The sequence below is a fragment of the Anguilla rostrata genome, chromosome 15 (genome assembly GCF_018555375.3).
Source record: "Anguilla rostrata isolate EN2019 chromosome 15, ASM1855537v3, whole genome shotgun sequence".
Lineage (NCBI taxonomy): Eukaryota > Metazoa > Chordata > Actinopteri > Anguilliformes > Anguillidae > Anguilla > Anguilla rostrata.
The window spans coordinates 22,688,293-22,705,810 of record NC_057947.1 but is presented as its reverse complement, the minus strand read 5'-3'; the positions used below and the strand labels follow the sequence as shown (position 1 = coordinate 22,705,810).

General features: G+C 40.6%; 1 long non-coding RNA gene across 4 annotated transcripts in view; it reads left to right on the top strand.

Annotated features, from left to right (window-relative positions):
• The window catches only part of LOC135241161 (uncharacterized), a 132,129-nt gene that overhangs the window by 16,225 nt on the left and 98,386 nt on the right, over nt 1-17,518 (top strand). For all 4 annotated transcript variants that reach the window (XR_010325915.1, XR_010325913.1, XR_010325916.1 and 1 more), the window contains exon 2: nt 9,809-9,997. This is a non-coding gene — a long non-coding RNA (uncharacterized LOC135241161). The remainder of the gene's footprint in view (nt 1-9,808; nt 9,998-17,518) is intronic.

The window sequence follows — 17,518 nt, the reverse complement described above, 5'->3', positions numbered from 1 at the left end:
TCATCAAACATCGTCAAAGTGCTCGATTTGAAAGTGGACATCTCTGTGCAGCGAGGTGTTTTTGTGCACACACTCTCGGGAGCCTGGGTGGAGATTAAACAATGCAGGTTTCCGCCGAGCGAGCGATCTTCGCCGCGGGAGTCTTGACGGGGTTAGCGAGGCGGGCGCGGCGGAAGCCTTCCTCGGGAATGCCGGCGAATGGAAAAACAGCCGCGCAGGCGTGGGCGAGCCCGCGTTGTCTGTGAAGCCTTGACGCGACGGGCTATCTCGCACCAGCCACTAGCAGGCTGGAAAAGCTCCAGAGAGAGTGACGAGTGAGCTCGCTGCACCGCCAGCAGCGATGGCGCGGCGTGAAAATAGAAACGAGGCCTACGTTGCTGTTGATGCAGGCCAGCCTGATGTCTCAAGTGCATGCGGTTGTTCTTCTTAGGCCTGACATAAGAGGAAGTAGGGAATAACCTATCTCGGGGGGGCGTTCAGAGGGTTCCCAGAGACGACTGCAGATCATTTCCCATAATTTTTAGTTTATTCAGCCTGCAATGATAGTGAAGGTGACAATAAGACTAAAAGACAGGTTTCTTGTGTTTCCAATAAAATGAGTTGGGTGTGGAGTTTAGGGCGTTAAATCATTTGGATGTAGGTTGAACTAGAGTCATCAAAAATAAGTCGTTTATTTTGGGTTCTATGGTCACTTTGACTGCCAATTAATGAGATGAGTAGCGTTTTACAAAATTTCCTCAACAATCTGCCAGTCATTGGTGATGACCATCTCTACCTTAAGTCACTCTGGAGTCAGGAATCCCCTTTTTTGTAATGAATCCATTTTGACAGTTGGTAGATAAGGAAACACCGCCATGGTCTCCAAGACTGCCGGGCTATTATTTCAGCTTAAATAAAGCGGCAGCAAAAAGGTAACTGAAGGCTTCAGATAACTGCTGTGTTAACAGCTGTGTTTCCTTCAGGAAATGCTGGCAAATTAGAGACTTTTTTCACACTTATTGCATAAAAGATGCGAGGGTGTTTGCGAGGGTTCAGTACATCACAGTAAAAGCATTAAATAAAACATTAAAACTGCTGTTTCTCATTGTCACACACCGTGACACACCCCTTTCTGAACAGAAGAGTTGGACACAAGGAGATACAAGAATCCCGGAGTTTCCGGTCTTTAGTTCACACTTTTTAACGGGCGAGAGACTCAAGTCTCTATAAAACAAACAAAACTGCTTCACCCTTCACCCTCACGGGACTGGGGTAAAAATAATAAAGAAACACAACAAACTAAAATAATAAAGACAAAATAACGAAACTACGCACTCTTTCCAGCCTTTACCCGTGCTGGTTGTTGCTCTCTCTCTCTCTCTCTCTCTCTTCGCTTTCACGGTCACGGACCCCTACTGGGAAGAAAGCACACTTTAAGTACCTGGATTAATTACGGATACTCTCCAGGTGTGTGTGCCTACTTAACCAGTAGGCGTGGTCTTCAGACTGCCCCGAAGCTCTCCCACAAACCGAGCCCTGCCACACTCATCAACAAAGGTGCCTTGAAGTAAGCTGCATATTCTCAGCTTTTACACAAATGAAGCTGCTTTTTCCTAACACTTCTTTGTTCTTTGTTAACAGTAAGGACTGCATAGGCCTGAAGCTTGTGCAGCCTTGCTAACTTGTGGGGGTGGGGGTCAGGCTAGAGGTTAGATGGTGCATTTCCTCTGCAGGTTTCACAGTGAGAGAAAATATGCCTGAAGCATCCGAGACTACATTTCCCAGCATGCTTCCATCTTCATGGGATTTATCCGGATGATATTGGCATAATGCCAAGCAGGTGGAACAACCAGAATAGACATTTGTACATTTGGCATGATTCCAAAGCCATCTGCACATTAGCATATCATGCATATTGGTGAAGGATTCATTCCAAATATGGAGAAGGACACAGTTGTTTGGTAGTTGTGGAAGGGCTGGTATCCAATAGCTTTCATCAAAAGTCAAAAGTCTTTCATCTAGAGGATAAATTAACATATTCATCCCTTAGATATGCCCTCTTCCATGCTCCCACCCAGGTAATTCAGTTCTATTACTGTGTATTCTTGCATTGTGAAAATTAATGTTTAAAATAAACAAAACAGCAATGATCACAATTATTTCTTCTCATTTTTTACTTTTACTATATTTAGATTTTTAAAAAGGGATGTGCACATCCAGAGTAATACAGTCAGCACTATTATAGGGGTGTGGGGGTAGAAAAAGATTTAGATCAAGTAATTGAAATGGAAACTTTTCATTAAACAGAATATTTTTCATTGAAACACGAGGGGAGGGGCTGATGAAAATAGCTGGTTATCAGAACCTGATTTCAAAGGGATCTGATTACTTTGATTGGAGCTGTGGAGCATGTGGTGATAGAGGTACCCTGATTGGCCCACAAAAGGATATAATATGGAGTTCCTGCAAGTGCCATTGCAGTGTCTCTCTGCCATTCCCGCTGTGAAGTGTTTAAACTTATCATAACATTGTGCACTATTTCTGTGTGACAAGACAGACTGAGAAGAAAGGTTACCATACACTAGAGCTACACAATATGTCAAATCACAGTTTTTTTTTTTTTTTTAAGAAAGTGCAGCCCTAGTGCTGCTACCACACAACCAAACACAGAACAGTGGCTAACGAAGCCCAGAACAAGAACTATGCTTTTTAGTTTTGTAAAATTGAAGTAGCTCACATGCTGGCACAACATCATCTCTTGAAATGCTTTAAATTCCCAAAAATAGCATCTTTTCAGTCAGGCTGACCTCCGCTAAGACGGGTCTGTGAAAGGAGGAGGGACAGTATCATGTGATGTAGGGCTCCCGTTAAGGGCTGTGACGCACAGAAGCTGGGAAGCTGATGGTAATGATGCAAGGCGTTTCACAGGATTACTTCAGGTAAAATTTAGCGTTTTGTGGCCAATGCGTCAAGCCATTTCAAAGATACGCTCAAATTCCAGATTTACACGGCGCATAGAAACAGTGAATCATAATGGAGGTCTGCCTTACATTTAGCTCGCATGTAATCACGGGATGCAGAGCACTCATTTGGAATGCTGAGGATTTGCAGCCCACAAATGATTGCGGCAGCTGCTTTGCATATCAATACGCATCCAATTTTCTCTGCCACCCTGTACTTTACACTCTACTTTTTGGTGGCTTCATTGAAGTGAAAGTAAGTTTTGTCATACTTTCATCTATTCCTGCTGCTACAGATGGGAAATTACTGAAGGAGATATTGCTCGTGAGGATTTTTTTTTTTGTCTCCAAAAAAGCAATTTCTAGGGAAAAGGACAGAAGGGCTCTTGAGTGGTTGAGTCAGTAAAGGTGCTCACCAAGAGATCAACTAAGGGACTGAGATGCGTTTTAAGAGCCTATAGACAGACTAAAAATCGACCTGACCACATTAATCCCTGTAAACCCACAACCTGTTCCAGCCGGAGGGGGATGGTGAGTTACGTTCCTCCTATGGTTTCTCCTTTATGTCTTCTAGGCCACTGCAGCAATTTGCCTGCTTTTGTCCGAGGCATGCTGTGAAGCAAACTGTGACAAATTATCTGAAATTTGTGCTATATAAATGCATTTGTATTTGATTTAACTATAGTAACAGTCCCCAGTGTGGGCTCTGTCCTTAGGTGACTGTTGCCAGGAGTCTGAGGTGACCAGTCAGAATTGCCTTTATCCTGACAAGGTTCCTGTGTTTTAACTTTTGAGTTCCATGGATTGCAGTTCTCCTCCAAATAACATGCCTACAGGCTACCACTTTTTCCCTTTTTTCTCTTCGCCTGAACCACAAACCCACCCTCCACATTTTTAGTGGAACATTACATGTTTTATTAAACATTGCTCAGAGATTTACAAAGCAAGCTATAGACTCCCTCGCTATAATGAAAACTCACTAATTCAGAGTATGCCTTGGCTACGTTATTGTTCAGCCACAACCAATTAGTTAGGTACTGATGTATCACAACAGAGAGTATGAAAACATTTTAATGAGCTTAGCCCCTGCCTCATAGGACTTTACTAGAGGGCTTAACAGTTCATCAGAAGCTAATGGATTGAAGAATTATCTGAATGATTTGTTGTAATTCTTCTATTATTCAAGTTATGGAAAGAGAGCTGAATGACTGCAGTTCTCACAGTGCAGAGATGTATTATGAACTGAAGATTGTTTATGTAGGACATGAGCCCACATGGTTGCAGATTTTCAGACTTGCCTGATGCTGTGCTCTTGAATATAATGTAGGCGAAAACACCTCAAAGGATTGTAGAATAGTAAGTATAAATAATTAAAATGTGTTTGTTTTAATGATCCTCACAAGTAGGCACCGAGGAATGCAGGAGATCAAATGGTGCAAAAGTATAATCAGCCTCATAATTAATCAGTCTCATAAAATTAATTATTAAATCATGATTATGAATTTCAATACTAAAATTAAATTAGTATTGAAATACTATAGTAAAAACTAATAGTAAAAAGTATTAAAATAATAATCAATGATGTAACCGCATGGGTAAGTTCTTTGAGATGGTAGGCTCAAGCATTTATCCGAATAATAATCAGACCGATGACGAGGTTTAATAAAATAGAATTTATTAAATAAACAACAAGCATCTAAACTAAAATTTAAAGGCTAAACTCTAATTAAAGGCTAAATAGAAGATGATATGAAAGGGGGGAGTAGACTGTTCTGCGTGTATGTCTAGTCCTGTGTGTTCACCAGCACACGTGGGGCAGGGAACAAAAGGTCCTCTGTGAGCTTTTAGCTTGTGCTGCTAAACCTGGCCTGGAAATCAGTGGAATGGCGTGGATGAAAGGGTACTGAATTTAGCTAATTAGAATGTCTTGCTAATTTCAGTGTACCTGAATTCTAAATAGACGAGACCATATATTGAATGAGTATATGTTAGTGCGTGAGAGATCACATTCACACATCTCTGTTAAAAGGAAGGCGGACATTAAGCTAATGTTAGTAATAGAGTATATATGTTAGCTATGCTAGCTAACTAACAAGAAACGTTATCTAAACATAACATTACATACAATCAATAACACAATTCCTTGAAAACATAGAACAGACAGAATTTTTGTTAGTAATGCGGCACTCGTTACACTTGAGTGCTCAGTTCAGGCTTCAGCTAGTTCCTTGTTTTACCTGCAATGCTTGAGTGTCCACCTTAGGAGTCATTACTAGATTTCTTTGCAGACCTGCCTGAAAACATTCTTCGCTCTGCAGCGAGCACACACATGAATCAAAACCCGTAATGAATTTGACCCCAAATGGCAAACGGACCACATGCTAAATGTCTGGTCTGTCCATGCGGAATTACTATTGAATATGTGACACTTATTATTAAGTGCCGTCATTACTGCATTATTCAATTAAGATTTCTGGGACACGACTCATGAATGATGGGGGCACCTTCATCATTATAGTACTTCTCTTTGACAAGCTTCGTATTGCCCCAATTTGACTGAGTCCCGGGATGGCCTTGTTTGAGAAGAGCTTTGTTTTTGTGAGAGATATGTAAGACATGCTCATAAAGGAGCAGACAATGCCAAACTATGCATTAAAAATGGATTGTGCTTCGTTGGCCGATTTATTCATCATCCGGATTTAATCATCAGAAATCTACTTATAACAAAGGCTTCCTCAGCAATAACTTACGAGATGCTTGTCACTGGCATCAATTCTTGCACAACAGCATGATCCTGAAATGAACTCCAATGCACGACAGACATACAAGATGCAGACATCTTTCCACACAGTAAGTGCTTAGACCACAACCCAAAATGCGGCCCTTCTGTTGCACGTAGGTTTTAACAGGGCAGGCAATCCCTGATTAGGATAGGCTGGCCATGCAGCTGATTAGCTCATAAGTCAAAGCATGTGTCTTCTAATTTCTAAATTAGAAACATTTGATGTTCCTTGCAACCATTAAAAGTTGGAACGGTCAGAGTGATGGTTGACACTGATGTTTCAGGATAGTCCAGGATTAGTCCATTTTTAAAAAAAGGAAAATGCTTTGGGGTTTGCAGAGGCTCAGTCAGAAAATGAAAGTGCCCCCCATGAACACTATAACTGCAAAGCTGTATGAAAAGGAAGGAACAACTGTGTTTATGATAGGAAAATACAACCACAATGATAAAAGTGTATAATCAGCTGGAGGTGCAGACTGTCCAAGAGGTTGCAGGTTTGAGTCCGGGCAATATCAATAGGTGACTGTGTGACTGAAGTTGGGAATGCAGGAAGAGGTCAGTCATTGTCTTTGGTAGTTAATATCAGTAGTCTGCAAACCATTTTCCACAGTCACCAGAAATGTAGTACGGCAACATTAAACCTCAAGCAATTTGAGTAAACATCTGTGAATCTTAATAATGACGGTTGCAATGCAAAATCATTCATTTATTGCTAAAATGTGTCTTTTATAGTACCCATAAAGATAGCACACTGTAAGCCAAGAGGATTCGCCAGTATTAAATTACATTAATTTTATTTCATTTAAATAATGATTCACAGGCCTTTGGCTCGGTGTGATGTAGCGGCTGCAGTTGCTGGCTTGCCTTTTGCTCAGAGCAAAGCCTGGTTTGAAACTCCTACAATTCATTTTTAACGCGAAGCCTTTAATTTCCTTTTGGAAAAGCTATTGCTTTGCACCAGTGAATTTTAAAGTGTTATCTTTCGCCTTTTTAATCGTCTGGGAGTTGGACCATCTGCCATTGCATTCTAAATTATTTGTTTATCAGCTTGGTCCCTTCTACAGAAAAACAAGAGTTCATAAACAATGTCTCCCCTGAATTTTAAATGAAGCCCTCCTCTGCCAGACCTTTGAGTCTGCAAGATGGAGAATGAGAGTAATTTTAACCTAGGTCCTACAATGCAGCATGTGTTTTCTTTCTCACTCTACAGATGTGCTCCATCACGCAAAACTCTGAAGGTAGAGAATGATCACACAGCCTGTTCTGGTCTATGCAACAATAGAATGGAGAAAAGTGATACCGATTTTCCTGGGCAATTACACCGAATACAACTTTTTATTCAAGGAGTGTTTTTGTCTTACAATTTTTCTTTGTTCGTGCCTAATCAGGAGTCCGAGTCATGTTTGAAGTCCAATGATAAGAAATCATTGAGTCAGATCTCATTACAATTTATATGTGATTGAGTGCAAGTCGTCAACAAAGCTGTACATAATAAGACATTAACTGTGTAGCCTTTATTCACAATTATAAACATAACTATCCATTTTTATATCATCCCACTTCTAAGTTGCAGGTGCCATTGGACCTACTTTCAATCAATAGTAATATTCTGTGTTCATTTTTTAAATAATTGCATAGCCTAATGAAAACCCTGAGGCATAATGCTGCTGTAAAAGCTGCTTTGGATTTACGTGAAGTGTAATGATGCCCCTGCACCAGCCATTGTAAAGCCAGCAGGTCATCAGAAGCTTTTGTGAATATCCAGACAGCAGCCTGCTGAAAAACGCTGCTTTTAATTATGCCCGTGTGGCTACGGGCGAAGCCGCCCCCGTATGTTCCCGAGCCCAGCGGTCTGACGTCCCGGTTTTATTGAGAAAAACACAATCAAACCAGACGCGCCCCCCCCCCCCCCCCCTCCTGGCGAACCTGTGGAGCCGGGGAGCCCACGCCATGCCACGCCATGCCATGCCACGCCACGCGGGAGCCCCAGGCGGCTGCCGAGACGCCGCTTGGCGTGGTTTAGGGACGCCAGGCTTTTAATAACCTGCAGCAGTCACTCAGAACACAAAAGGAGGGCGAGAGAAAACAGAGTCCTTGTTTGGCACCTCATCAGCGGCCCATTTTGCAAACACGGATTCCTGAAAGCCAAGTTAATCAAAGTTATCTGGCGTGTGTTCCCTCGCTCGGCTTAATTTGATTTCCTTTATTACAGACTCCGAGCGGCGCGTTCTCGGCGCAGAACGCTCCTCCGCGTCGGAAGCCATCGTTTCGGTCGGGCTAGAAAGCGCCATTGTCATGTTCCATTTCCATTCGGCCTTTGCACAATGCGTCTGTGCTAATGGTGACTGCTCTCACCTGCAGTGTCATTCATGGCCCTTTCACTTCATGCTATGTGTGCTGATACTGAGATCACATTTTGGAGTTCTTATATATATATATATACGTAAATGCTCTACTGATGGATGGCTGTTGTGTTGATGTCACACATTTAAATATTCTGTTAAACTGGTCCCTCTCTGAGCTTTCACCGGACAGCATGAACCCCTGTAAATGTCAGGCATTTTTCCCTTGCTTTCAAACAAGCCTTTGAGCTTTAGGCAACACTTTAGAATCATCATTTAGTCATTAGCATGTAGTTATTATTATAGCATTAACAAGTACATTAAATTTAACTAAAGTGCATTGGTTATAACATGCTTATTAAATGCTTAATACATGATTGCATTTAAAAGCCTTAGTAATCTTTATTTAAAGATCCAAAAAAGCAGAAGAATAGAAGGTGATTGATTTCTTTATTTAACAAGAAACTACCAGAACATAATACTGTATTAGTCAGGAATGAATGTGGAAAAGGCCTTGATGTTTGTGATGAATTCAAGATGGAATCAATGCGCTGTAAGCTCCCACTGACAGAAAAGGAAAGGAAGCTAAAAGAGACTGAGAAACAAGTGTAGGGCGCAGGAGGGAAAGAAAGAGGAGGCGGATAATGAAAGAGAGAGATCAGGAATAATCTCAGGCCGGGAGAACGGCGGGCCGGCTTTCTCATTCCGGGACAGGCCCAGAGGAGCGCTTCAGCGCGATGGGACCTGTCAGGCGGCGGCGACCATTAAAACGGGGACACGGGGCTGTCAGGTTTCAACCCGAGTTTTCGGGACGAGTCGCGCCGCCGAGTGATCGGGGCTTCCCGGGCAATTTGCGAGCTTGTCTTTCCCCCGCCGCCGCCGGCACCTTTCCTAATTAAAGCCTCCCGACTCCCGCGCCCGGCCAGGAGACGTCCCGTCTCATCACTCTCCCCCCCGTCTCATCTCCGCCGCCATCTGCACCGCGCCGGTCCGCACCTGCGACCCGAAGCCCCCTCGCCCGCTGCCCGCGCCGGGCCTCTCCGCTCAGTCCCCCTCCTTTCAGCATTCATTTATCCTGGCCTAAATGCTATCAGACGTGTGATTTTTAAAATAATGGTATGATGCCATCTTAAAAAAATAAAATAAAAATAAAATAAAATAGAAGGTAATTTAATAAAAATACACTACTAATGTGTGATTTAATCTTTTCAATTGAATCTCTGGGAAAATGAGTTATTGTTAAGTCCACAGCACACCACACATTCAAATTGAATGACGCGTTTTTGACATAGACATCAGGGTTTGTGCCAATGAAATATCCAGTATCTTTGAAGTATCTTTGACATAATATGTATGGAAATCCGATTGTCATTACATGACAACCCTCGACCCTGAAACCTTTGAAAGAGCTAAGATGTCTTTATTAAAAAGAATATTACAATCTTGCAATAGTACTGCTTGATAATTTTCTCAAAACTGGGATTTGTCAAAAGGGAGACAATTACTATGTCAAATATTTTTTAGTACTACAATCATCATTTCAAAGTGGGGTGAGGAGTTCTTTTACCATTAATCAGACAAATTGTATGGGAAGCTATGATTTCACTGAACATTATTTCTATTGTTTTTTTTTAATGTACTATTTTTATGAAAAATTACAGTCTTTCAGTTTCAAACAGTGACCACAGTCTGTGATTGTGTGAAAGTACCTGCAGTCATCATTTGCCACCTTCTCTGTTCCACAGTGCCTGGAGACCTGCATAACACATGAAAAGGATGTGGCTATTGATCTGTGGAGGTTCAGACGAGGCCTGCTGTCCCAGCACAAAGAACAGAACGTCTCGGGTCAGCTTACATCTCCTGCTCACGATGCGTCTGATAGAGGAAATCAGAGGGATCTGTCTGAAGCCACCGGGCCCCTGGGGAACTGACAGGTGACTAATGTTGGAAAATGTGACGGGAAGCGCCGCGTGTGAGCTCTGCGATGTCTCCTTTCAGATTTCAGGCATCAAAATGAATCGTGTAATTATATTAGACCAGGAACACGTATATGTGACACGCGATTCACTGCGCCGCGGTTTCTGTGCTATATTGTGCCCGTGCGAAGAGGTATTTGCAGTTGCAGGTGTTCTGGTTGACTTCATCTCCAGCGGTGTAGCATTTCTTTCAGCATGTGTCTGTCAACTGCAACTTCTGAGATTCTCAGACTTGTCAGTGAAGTTGCAAACTCCCCCCCCCATACTATCAGTAAAAAAACCTGCTTTGAGGTTCTGTTAGAAGATGCTAATGTCTAATTAACAGCTTTTTAGGTGCTACCACAGCAGCTTCAAAAACAGCAGAGCAATGTTTTTTAGTTCATATAGCATATGTCATTGACGTGATACCATAAGCAAAAGCACAAGCTCTTGGGTTTAATCAACAGCACCTTTGAAATTAGACATTTTGTGAAAGAGTGGTATTATTCTATTCTTACCCACTCTGTGATTCTCAGGTTTGATGGCACAAAATGTGCAATAAAAGAGAAATCTAAATTTGCATACTGTATATGCATTCAAACAGGTCAGTGTGATGTTTCTGCACTCATAGCTGACGCTTTAAAGCTGAACTACGATGGGCTTTGCCTTTGATGAAACGTTTTTCCACAATTTGAATAATGTTCTTCCCTCTTTTTTAAAGAAAAAAAATTTGGCTGTGGAAATTGAATTGGTGATCATGGCCCTGGAGCCACTACTGTGCATCCAGACTGGTAGCACTGCACTTGAAGTACATCAGCTCTTGCATTGCACTTTCCTACTAGCTGGTTTGTGTTGTACGCTTTCTAGCACACAGATTGCTCGCTATAAGACAGAGGGAGTCAGTCAGAGCACAAGCCTCACTGAAAACAGCTGGTAACCCATGTCTGCTCAGCGTCCCTCCACTGTGGGATTGCCAATCAAAGCCAGCAAATTTTATCAGTTTGTTATTCAAAGATAAGGACAGGGATCATTACCATTAGAGCCTTTCCAATTTACTCATGAAGCCAACAAAATATTATATTACGTATTGTTCCATTGCACATCTAAAAGGTGTATAATTGTGTAATTTACCCATTCATTTTGTCCCTAAAGAAATATTTTTAAAAAACTTGTTGAATGCAATATCTCATAAAACTGAGGAGGGACTCCTTGTGGAATCTCTCTGTGCTTGGTACCTTTATATACAGTTTGCTGGCAAAAGGATTTATTTGTGCAAATGATAAGTGTCATTAGAAGACCACTAAGCACTAAGCTTACAGCTGGGAAATGTAATATTAACTAGCTGATTCGCCGTGCAGCTCAGAGTTAAAAAAAAAAAAAAAAGTATTAAGGAGCTTTCATCCCTTAGTGTAATTAAGAAGTGAATGGGAAAGGTAACTGTCAAAAAGCATTACTCTTTACATTTGTCATATCTCCCAGTTAATAATTGCCGTACATACTTCAATTACATCAAGAAATTGAGTTCATGAGGAGGGCACAAGCTTCAATGATCTAAGCCTAATATTGACCTAATTGTTCTAATTGACAGTACATTACCTAATGGCACATTTTCTGACAACTACTGCAGTGGCAATTATTGAGTTACACGATTCTTCTGCCTAAGGTACAAACGGTCAGTGGTATACAGTTTGAGCACCTCTTACCTCCACCTGTCCGTCTACCTGAAGGCAGATTACTGGAGTATCCTGAAATGAGGCCTCTCAGGCTTGGCCTCATAGGCTCTACTCTGTGTTATCATCACGTAGTCCGCCTTCAGCTCTGAATCTCCATTTTAAGAGAATGTGACTATAATGGCCACCAGCAAATGCACAGAAATGTTGTCAAGAAAAGTCAAATGAAGCTGTTTATTCTGGTGCATGTGTCCAGTTAGCCATTAAGTATGGACTGAATTCTCTAACTGTTGGCACAGATCTGTGAGGGTGTGTGCAAAGGGTACAAGGACCACATTCCTGGCTTTTGCTTGATCCCCATATTTAGAGCACCAAAACATCTTCATTGCATGACGGGGAAAAAAAAAAAACTATATTCTACAGCAGAAAATTACCAGCAATAATTCAAACCTCAAGCACTGGAGACCCTGTTGAAGCTAGTAGCATTTACATGAAAATTCCTATTTATAAGGGACCATTTCCCCCCCGTGTCTAAAGCAGTACAATCCCCTGGGTGGGTGATTAATGGAAGGCTGAGGTGGACAATTTGAACTCAGCTGATAGAATCAATAGCTGTGCCTCTGCCCTAAGAATAATACATGCTCCGTCAGAGAATGTGCCTTTGTGAGTTGCAAAGTTACAGTATGTAGACACATCTGTTGCAATTTTCATTAAGCAAGTGTTGATTAGTTACTATACGCAATGTAAGAATTGAAGGAAAGCAACATTGCATGATATGTTTTCTCATACATTGTTTTTTCTATACAGTGAAGCATGAAAAGTGGTAGCTATAGGTTACTGTTGTCATGGTCATGGAACATAGGAGAACAGATTCATTATCAGAACTTAGAGAGTACCACTTCTGGTCCCCCATATTGTGCGTGCGTGCGTGCGTGCGTGCGTGCGTGATTGTGCATGTGCATGTGTGTTGTATATATTCAGTATAACAAATTTCACTCTCCTGTGTCTATACTTGTGGAGGGCACTGTGTTGGACTGCTCTTATTTGCTTTAAATTGGTTTATTTTTCTGCAAAATGTTACCCTTGCAACTCTGTCTGTGAAAGTCATAGATGAGATTCTGCAGGGTTGACAGTTATTGACCAGTCAGATCTCAGCATCTCATCCCCCAAGTTCCCGGGGCTCGTACTGTTTGCTCAGATCCATTATTGACAACAAACTGCACAGTTTGATTCGATTTGATCTGGGTCTTTCTCTGTATGGTACAATTCTTGGGCCAAACCACTCAAGGCTCTGAGGAAAAATAGGAATGAACACATCACAGTTTAGGCACTGTGGCTGGCCTTTCTGATTGCTGTGTCACATGGGATTGTCTGATGTATGCCTGTATCAGAGTGAGCACTCATCCTTTCTGTTTGTTTTTTGATTCACTGTTCTGTGTGTACCCTTTTGATACCTTTAAAAGGTAGAATAAATGAGTCCATAAGATGGCAGGTCAATAAGACTGCTGTCACTGTTACACTTGAAAAGATCTACCAGGAAACCTAGAAAGACCCGTTATATGCTTTGGAGCCTGCTACAAGCAATAATAATCATTCATATTAAAATAATAAAATAAAGTATATCTTTAATCTGACTTTGTTCCTGATTTCTGTGGATTTGCCATTTGCTCATTATCATTAATTTAGCTCATTAACACTTAATTCTGCAGCTTTGACAATGGTATCAAAACGGGGAGCACCACAGAAAAGAAGCACAAAATCTTAACAATTACGCATCAAATGGAGTGAGGACGTATGCCATAAATTTACCTTGACATATAAACAAAGCACAAATTCAAACAAACCAAACACAAAGAATTAAATTCATATTACAAAACTGCCATATTGTCAGAGAGATTTTCCATGTAAACTCTGTATATCCAGTTGCTTTGACATCAATATCAGCTCTGATACACCGTCTCGTGTTTGGTGCCATTTGCCAGTTTACCTGTGAAGGTATCTTGGGAAGCTAGAGCACTGAATAAAATGCTGTGACAATTGGTTCTCAATCTATGCTATACATCTCTGACAACATTTGCATAGTTATTGCTTTTTAAAAGTCACAGATTCATGTATGTTACAATGAACTACTGGGGACATTATTTCAATTCTTATTGTGACCACTCTTTATTTATTTTTCTTTCACAGCTATAATTACCTGAATACATGAAAAAAAAAATATAGCCACTTTATTATATGAATTATTTCATAGAGGAAGAAGGACTATTTTTATAAACTATCAAATACCCTTCATCAGTATTTATTGGGTTTCTTTCCTCCTTTTTGCCCAGTTAATCCACTGCAGGCCCTGCCTGTGGTAATGTGAAGTGTCTATTTTACCATTAGAGAAAGAAACCTCTTTCCAGGTATCCAGGCAACCTCACAGCTACCTTGTAATTGGACCTGGTGCTGATGAAAACCTGCACCTGCTCCCTGGGAGAGGCAGCTGGCAAGCTTTACACCATACATCCACTCCTTTGGTCATGATAACGTATAACGCCTCCGTGACCAAGAAAAGAAACGACGCCTTTATATATTATTCATCAGCAGAGCCAATTATTTGAAAGTGGTGAAATAATGCATGCAATCTAAGCTGCTTTTCTCAACTAAAATATCATCTGACCCTGCCGAACACAACTCTATGACTGATTGAGAAAAATGTTACTGTGTGGTAATGTTATGCTTGTTCTCTGAAGGCTTAGTAAATACATTTAAAGAGATCAAGATTTCATAACTAAAATTTGATTTCAAGTTTAGAAATAGCTTTAATAATAATAATAATAATAATAATAATAAACAAACAAATACATTTTTGCAAAAACTATTTTTAAAGAATAATTGAAAGCTTGCAGTGATATAAGTGGTGTAATTAAGCCTGTCAGCAGCACACTTCATTGGTAGAGCTGCTGTGTAATTAAGCCTTGTAGAAACTGTCCGCATAGCCCTTAAAAGCAACTTTAGGAGGAATGTTTAATTTCTTTTACAGTACAAATATTCACATTGCGCGTATTTACAGTGGGCAAAATGAGCTGAAGCATTTCTACAGTCTGAAGCAATTAAAGCGGGATTATTTTTGGGCGCTTTTATTTGGAGGAGCGTGGCGTACCCGTAGGTCCCGGCGGTGGGGAGCGTCTTTGCGCGTGATTTGATGTGACTGCAGGTGAGGCGAGGCAGGCTGCCAGAGTGCTCTGATGTGATCCGGATAAGCTCCGCACTTTGCCCGTTGCAGACAGAGACGGGAGCGGCGGCGGGGGGGGGGAGGGGGGGGGAAGGCATTTCGCAGCTCTCCGTCCCAGCACCTCGCGGTTTTCCATCAGAGCAGCTGCGCTCAAGCTGCCACCCAGCCAAGCCAGGAATAAACAGCCAAACGGAACCAACCGCAGGAAGTGAAATGAAAGCCGAAGCGTTAGTAAACAGGCGTCTCACTCGAGGACCGGGCGGGGTGGGGGGGGGGGTGGGGGGGGGACAGGGGAGGTGTGCGTGGGGGGGCCGCATGTGCGGGGGTCCATGGGGGCTCACCGGAGCCCGCTTGCTTTTCCCAGAGCGCAGCTGGAGCGGATTTCTTGATTGCTTGCGTAAGACCTCGGAAACAAAGGCTCTGTCCGTCGTGTTAATCTGTTTATTAAACCCCGTGTCTTGTGGCTTGTCTGGCAATTGCTTCCTTTTAAACATCAGTGGCATCAGCACGGAGGAATATGTGGCATTGAAAAATGTGATTTAAAAAAAAAAGAAACTACAAAAGTAGAGAAGGAGTCCTGTGAGACAGTATTATTAATTATACGATCTTGGTATGCACTGGCCAAATCCAAAGATAATGGAATTTTCCTATGGGACTTTGTGAAAGAGTATTTGTGGAGAGAAGACGGTGTAGCAGAAGTGATAAGTTGAGTTTAAAGACCACTAATGGTTATCGGCAACTTTAGAAGGGAGAACAGTACTGAATGCACTGTAATTGAATTTTGCTCCTGTCAACAGATCCCTGAATAGAATTTGAATGTGTTCATCCATTATTATAAATGAGTGAAACGTAGCAGGGAAGGCTTTTGTGCTAAGAAGAAAAAGGAACTCACTGGCACATTTTAAGCTGCGACAGCAAAATCACAGCAGAAACAATTACCATAGATAGATATATTTATATATTTACATGAATAAGCAGTCATTATAGAGTCTAGAATTGCTGCTGGGCCCTTTTTGTTCATGTCAAGGAAATCTTGAATAATTACTGTTAATGCATACTTCTATTTATATTTTGAAGCAGGCGCAATCATATGGCAGTGCTCAGAAGTAGCTCTAACTCCTGCATCTAGCTTTGACTGATAAAATAGATAAAGGGCTCACACACGTTGTGTTTTTTTCAGTAGTTTCAGCAAGGGGGTAATATGTAATGCAGGCGATGTGTTGTTCTTGATCAATGACAACTGTTAAGAAAGACGTCATGCACACTTATTCATGAAGCTCTAAGACAGTTGTAAAACAATCACAGGAAATGTTACCAGGGCTCTTGAAATATTTAGAAGGCATCATCTTTTCTAAACTTTCCATGCTTTACAACACGCATGGTAAAAATCTTTAGCATTAGCAAATACCTATATTAAGAAAATATCTAGTGTAATTTCACATGAATTCACACTTGACTCATCACTGTCCAACTGCAGATTCTGAATTTGTTAGATCCCTGCTGTTTATGAAACTGTAAAATCTCCATGAATCTGATACAGCAGATATAATTAATGCATTTTTATTTCATTTTTCCATTTTATTTTTGGTTATTTTTGTTGCAATAATTATCCCCCCTCCCCACACACACACACTCACACATTGAATGCAATGTGGTTAATTCCCTTGTTTTTAAAAACAACAATATAAAGTCATTGAAAAGTAGAGCTCATCAAGGACATAATTTTAACTGAGCACATCAGTTGCTGAAAACTCTGAATACCAACATAAACATTAACATGAAAATAACACACTTAAATGCATAATTATATGAATAATTAGGATATTATATTAATTAGACTCTGAATGATTATGATAATTATACTCCCTCAATGGCAAATGCTGTCATGATTCAATGATTCCATTATTCTTATGTAGTACACAGATTATACATCATATTTCAGTAAAGCCTAACACAAAAACTTACCAAAATGTTTTCCAGAAGTTACCAAAATTTAAATGCACCATTCATATATTTAGCTTGCCCATCACATTACTGTTGTAAAAACTGAGCAATTTACAATAAACAGTTTGTGCCACCTACCAAGGTGTGTTCTTTAATTATTCTTTAATTGCCTTCTTGCCTCTTCCATATGGACAAAATACAGATGAATTTTACAGATGTTTACACTATGATTGAAACATTTTTTCTTTTTTTTTCTTTTCATTTATTGAGAATGGGGAGGAAAGCATAATTTTTTTCCCCAAAAAAATAAGCTTTCACTATCCACATGAAATGTAGTATGCTTCAGCACACTAAGTATAATTAAAAAACTTTAATAATACTTCAGGTATTCTAAAGTATAAACTTTAAGTACACTTTAGATTACATGTAGAACTTCTTTCACATGGGCTAGTTTGTTCTGAAGTGAGCTCAAATTTAAATGAATTATTAAATAAATAAATAAATAAATAAATAAAATTGATTTTGAGGTACCATGTGATATGCTACAGGCACCATGTGATATACCACAGAAGTACAAATCTACCTTATAATCAAAGTAAGTACACCTACAATAATATTTTGGCTAATATCTGTAATGTGCAACTGAATATACAGTATATGTTTTTTTAT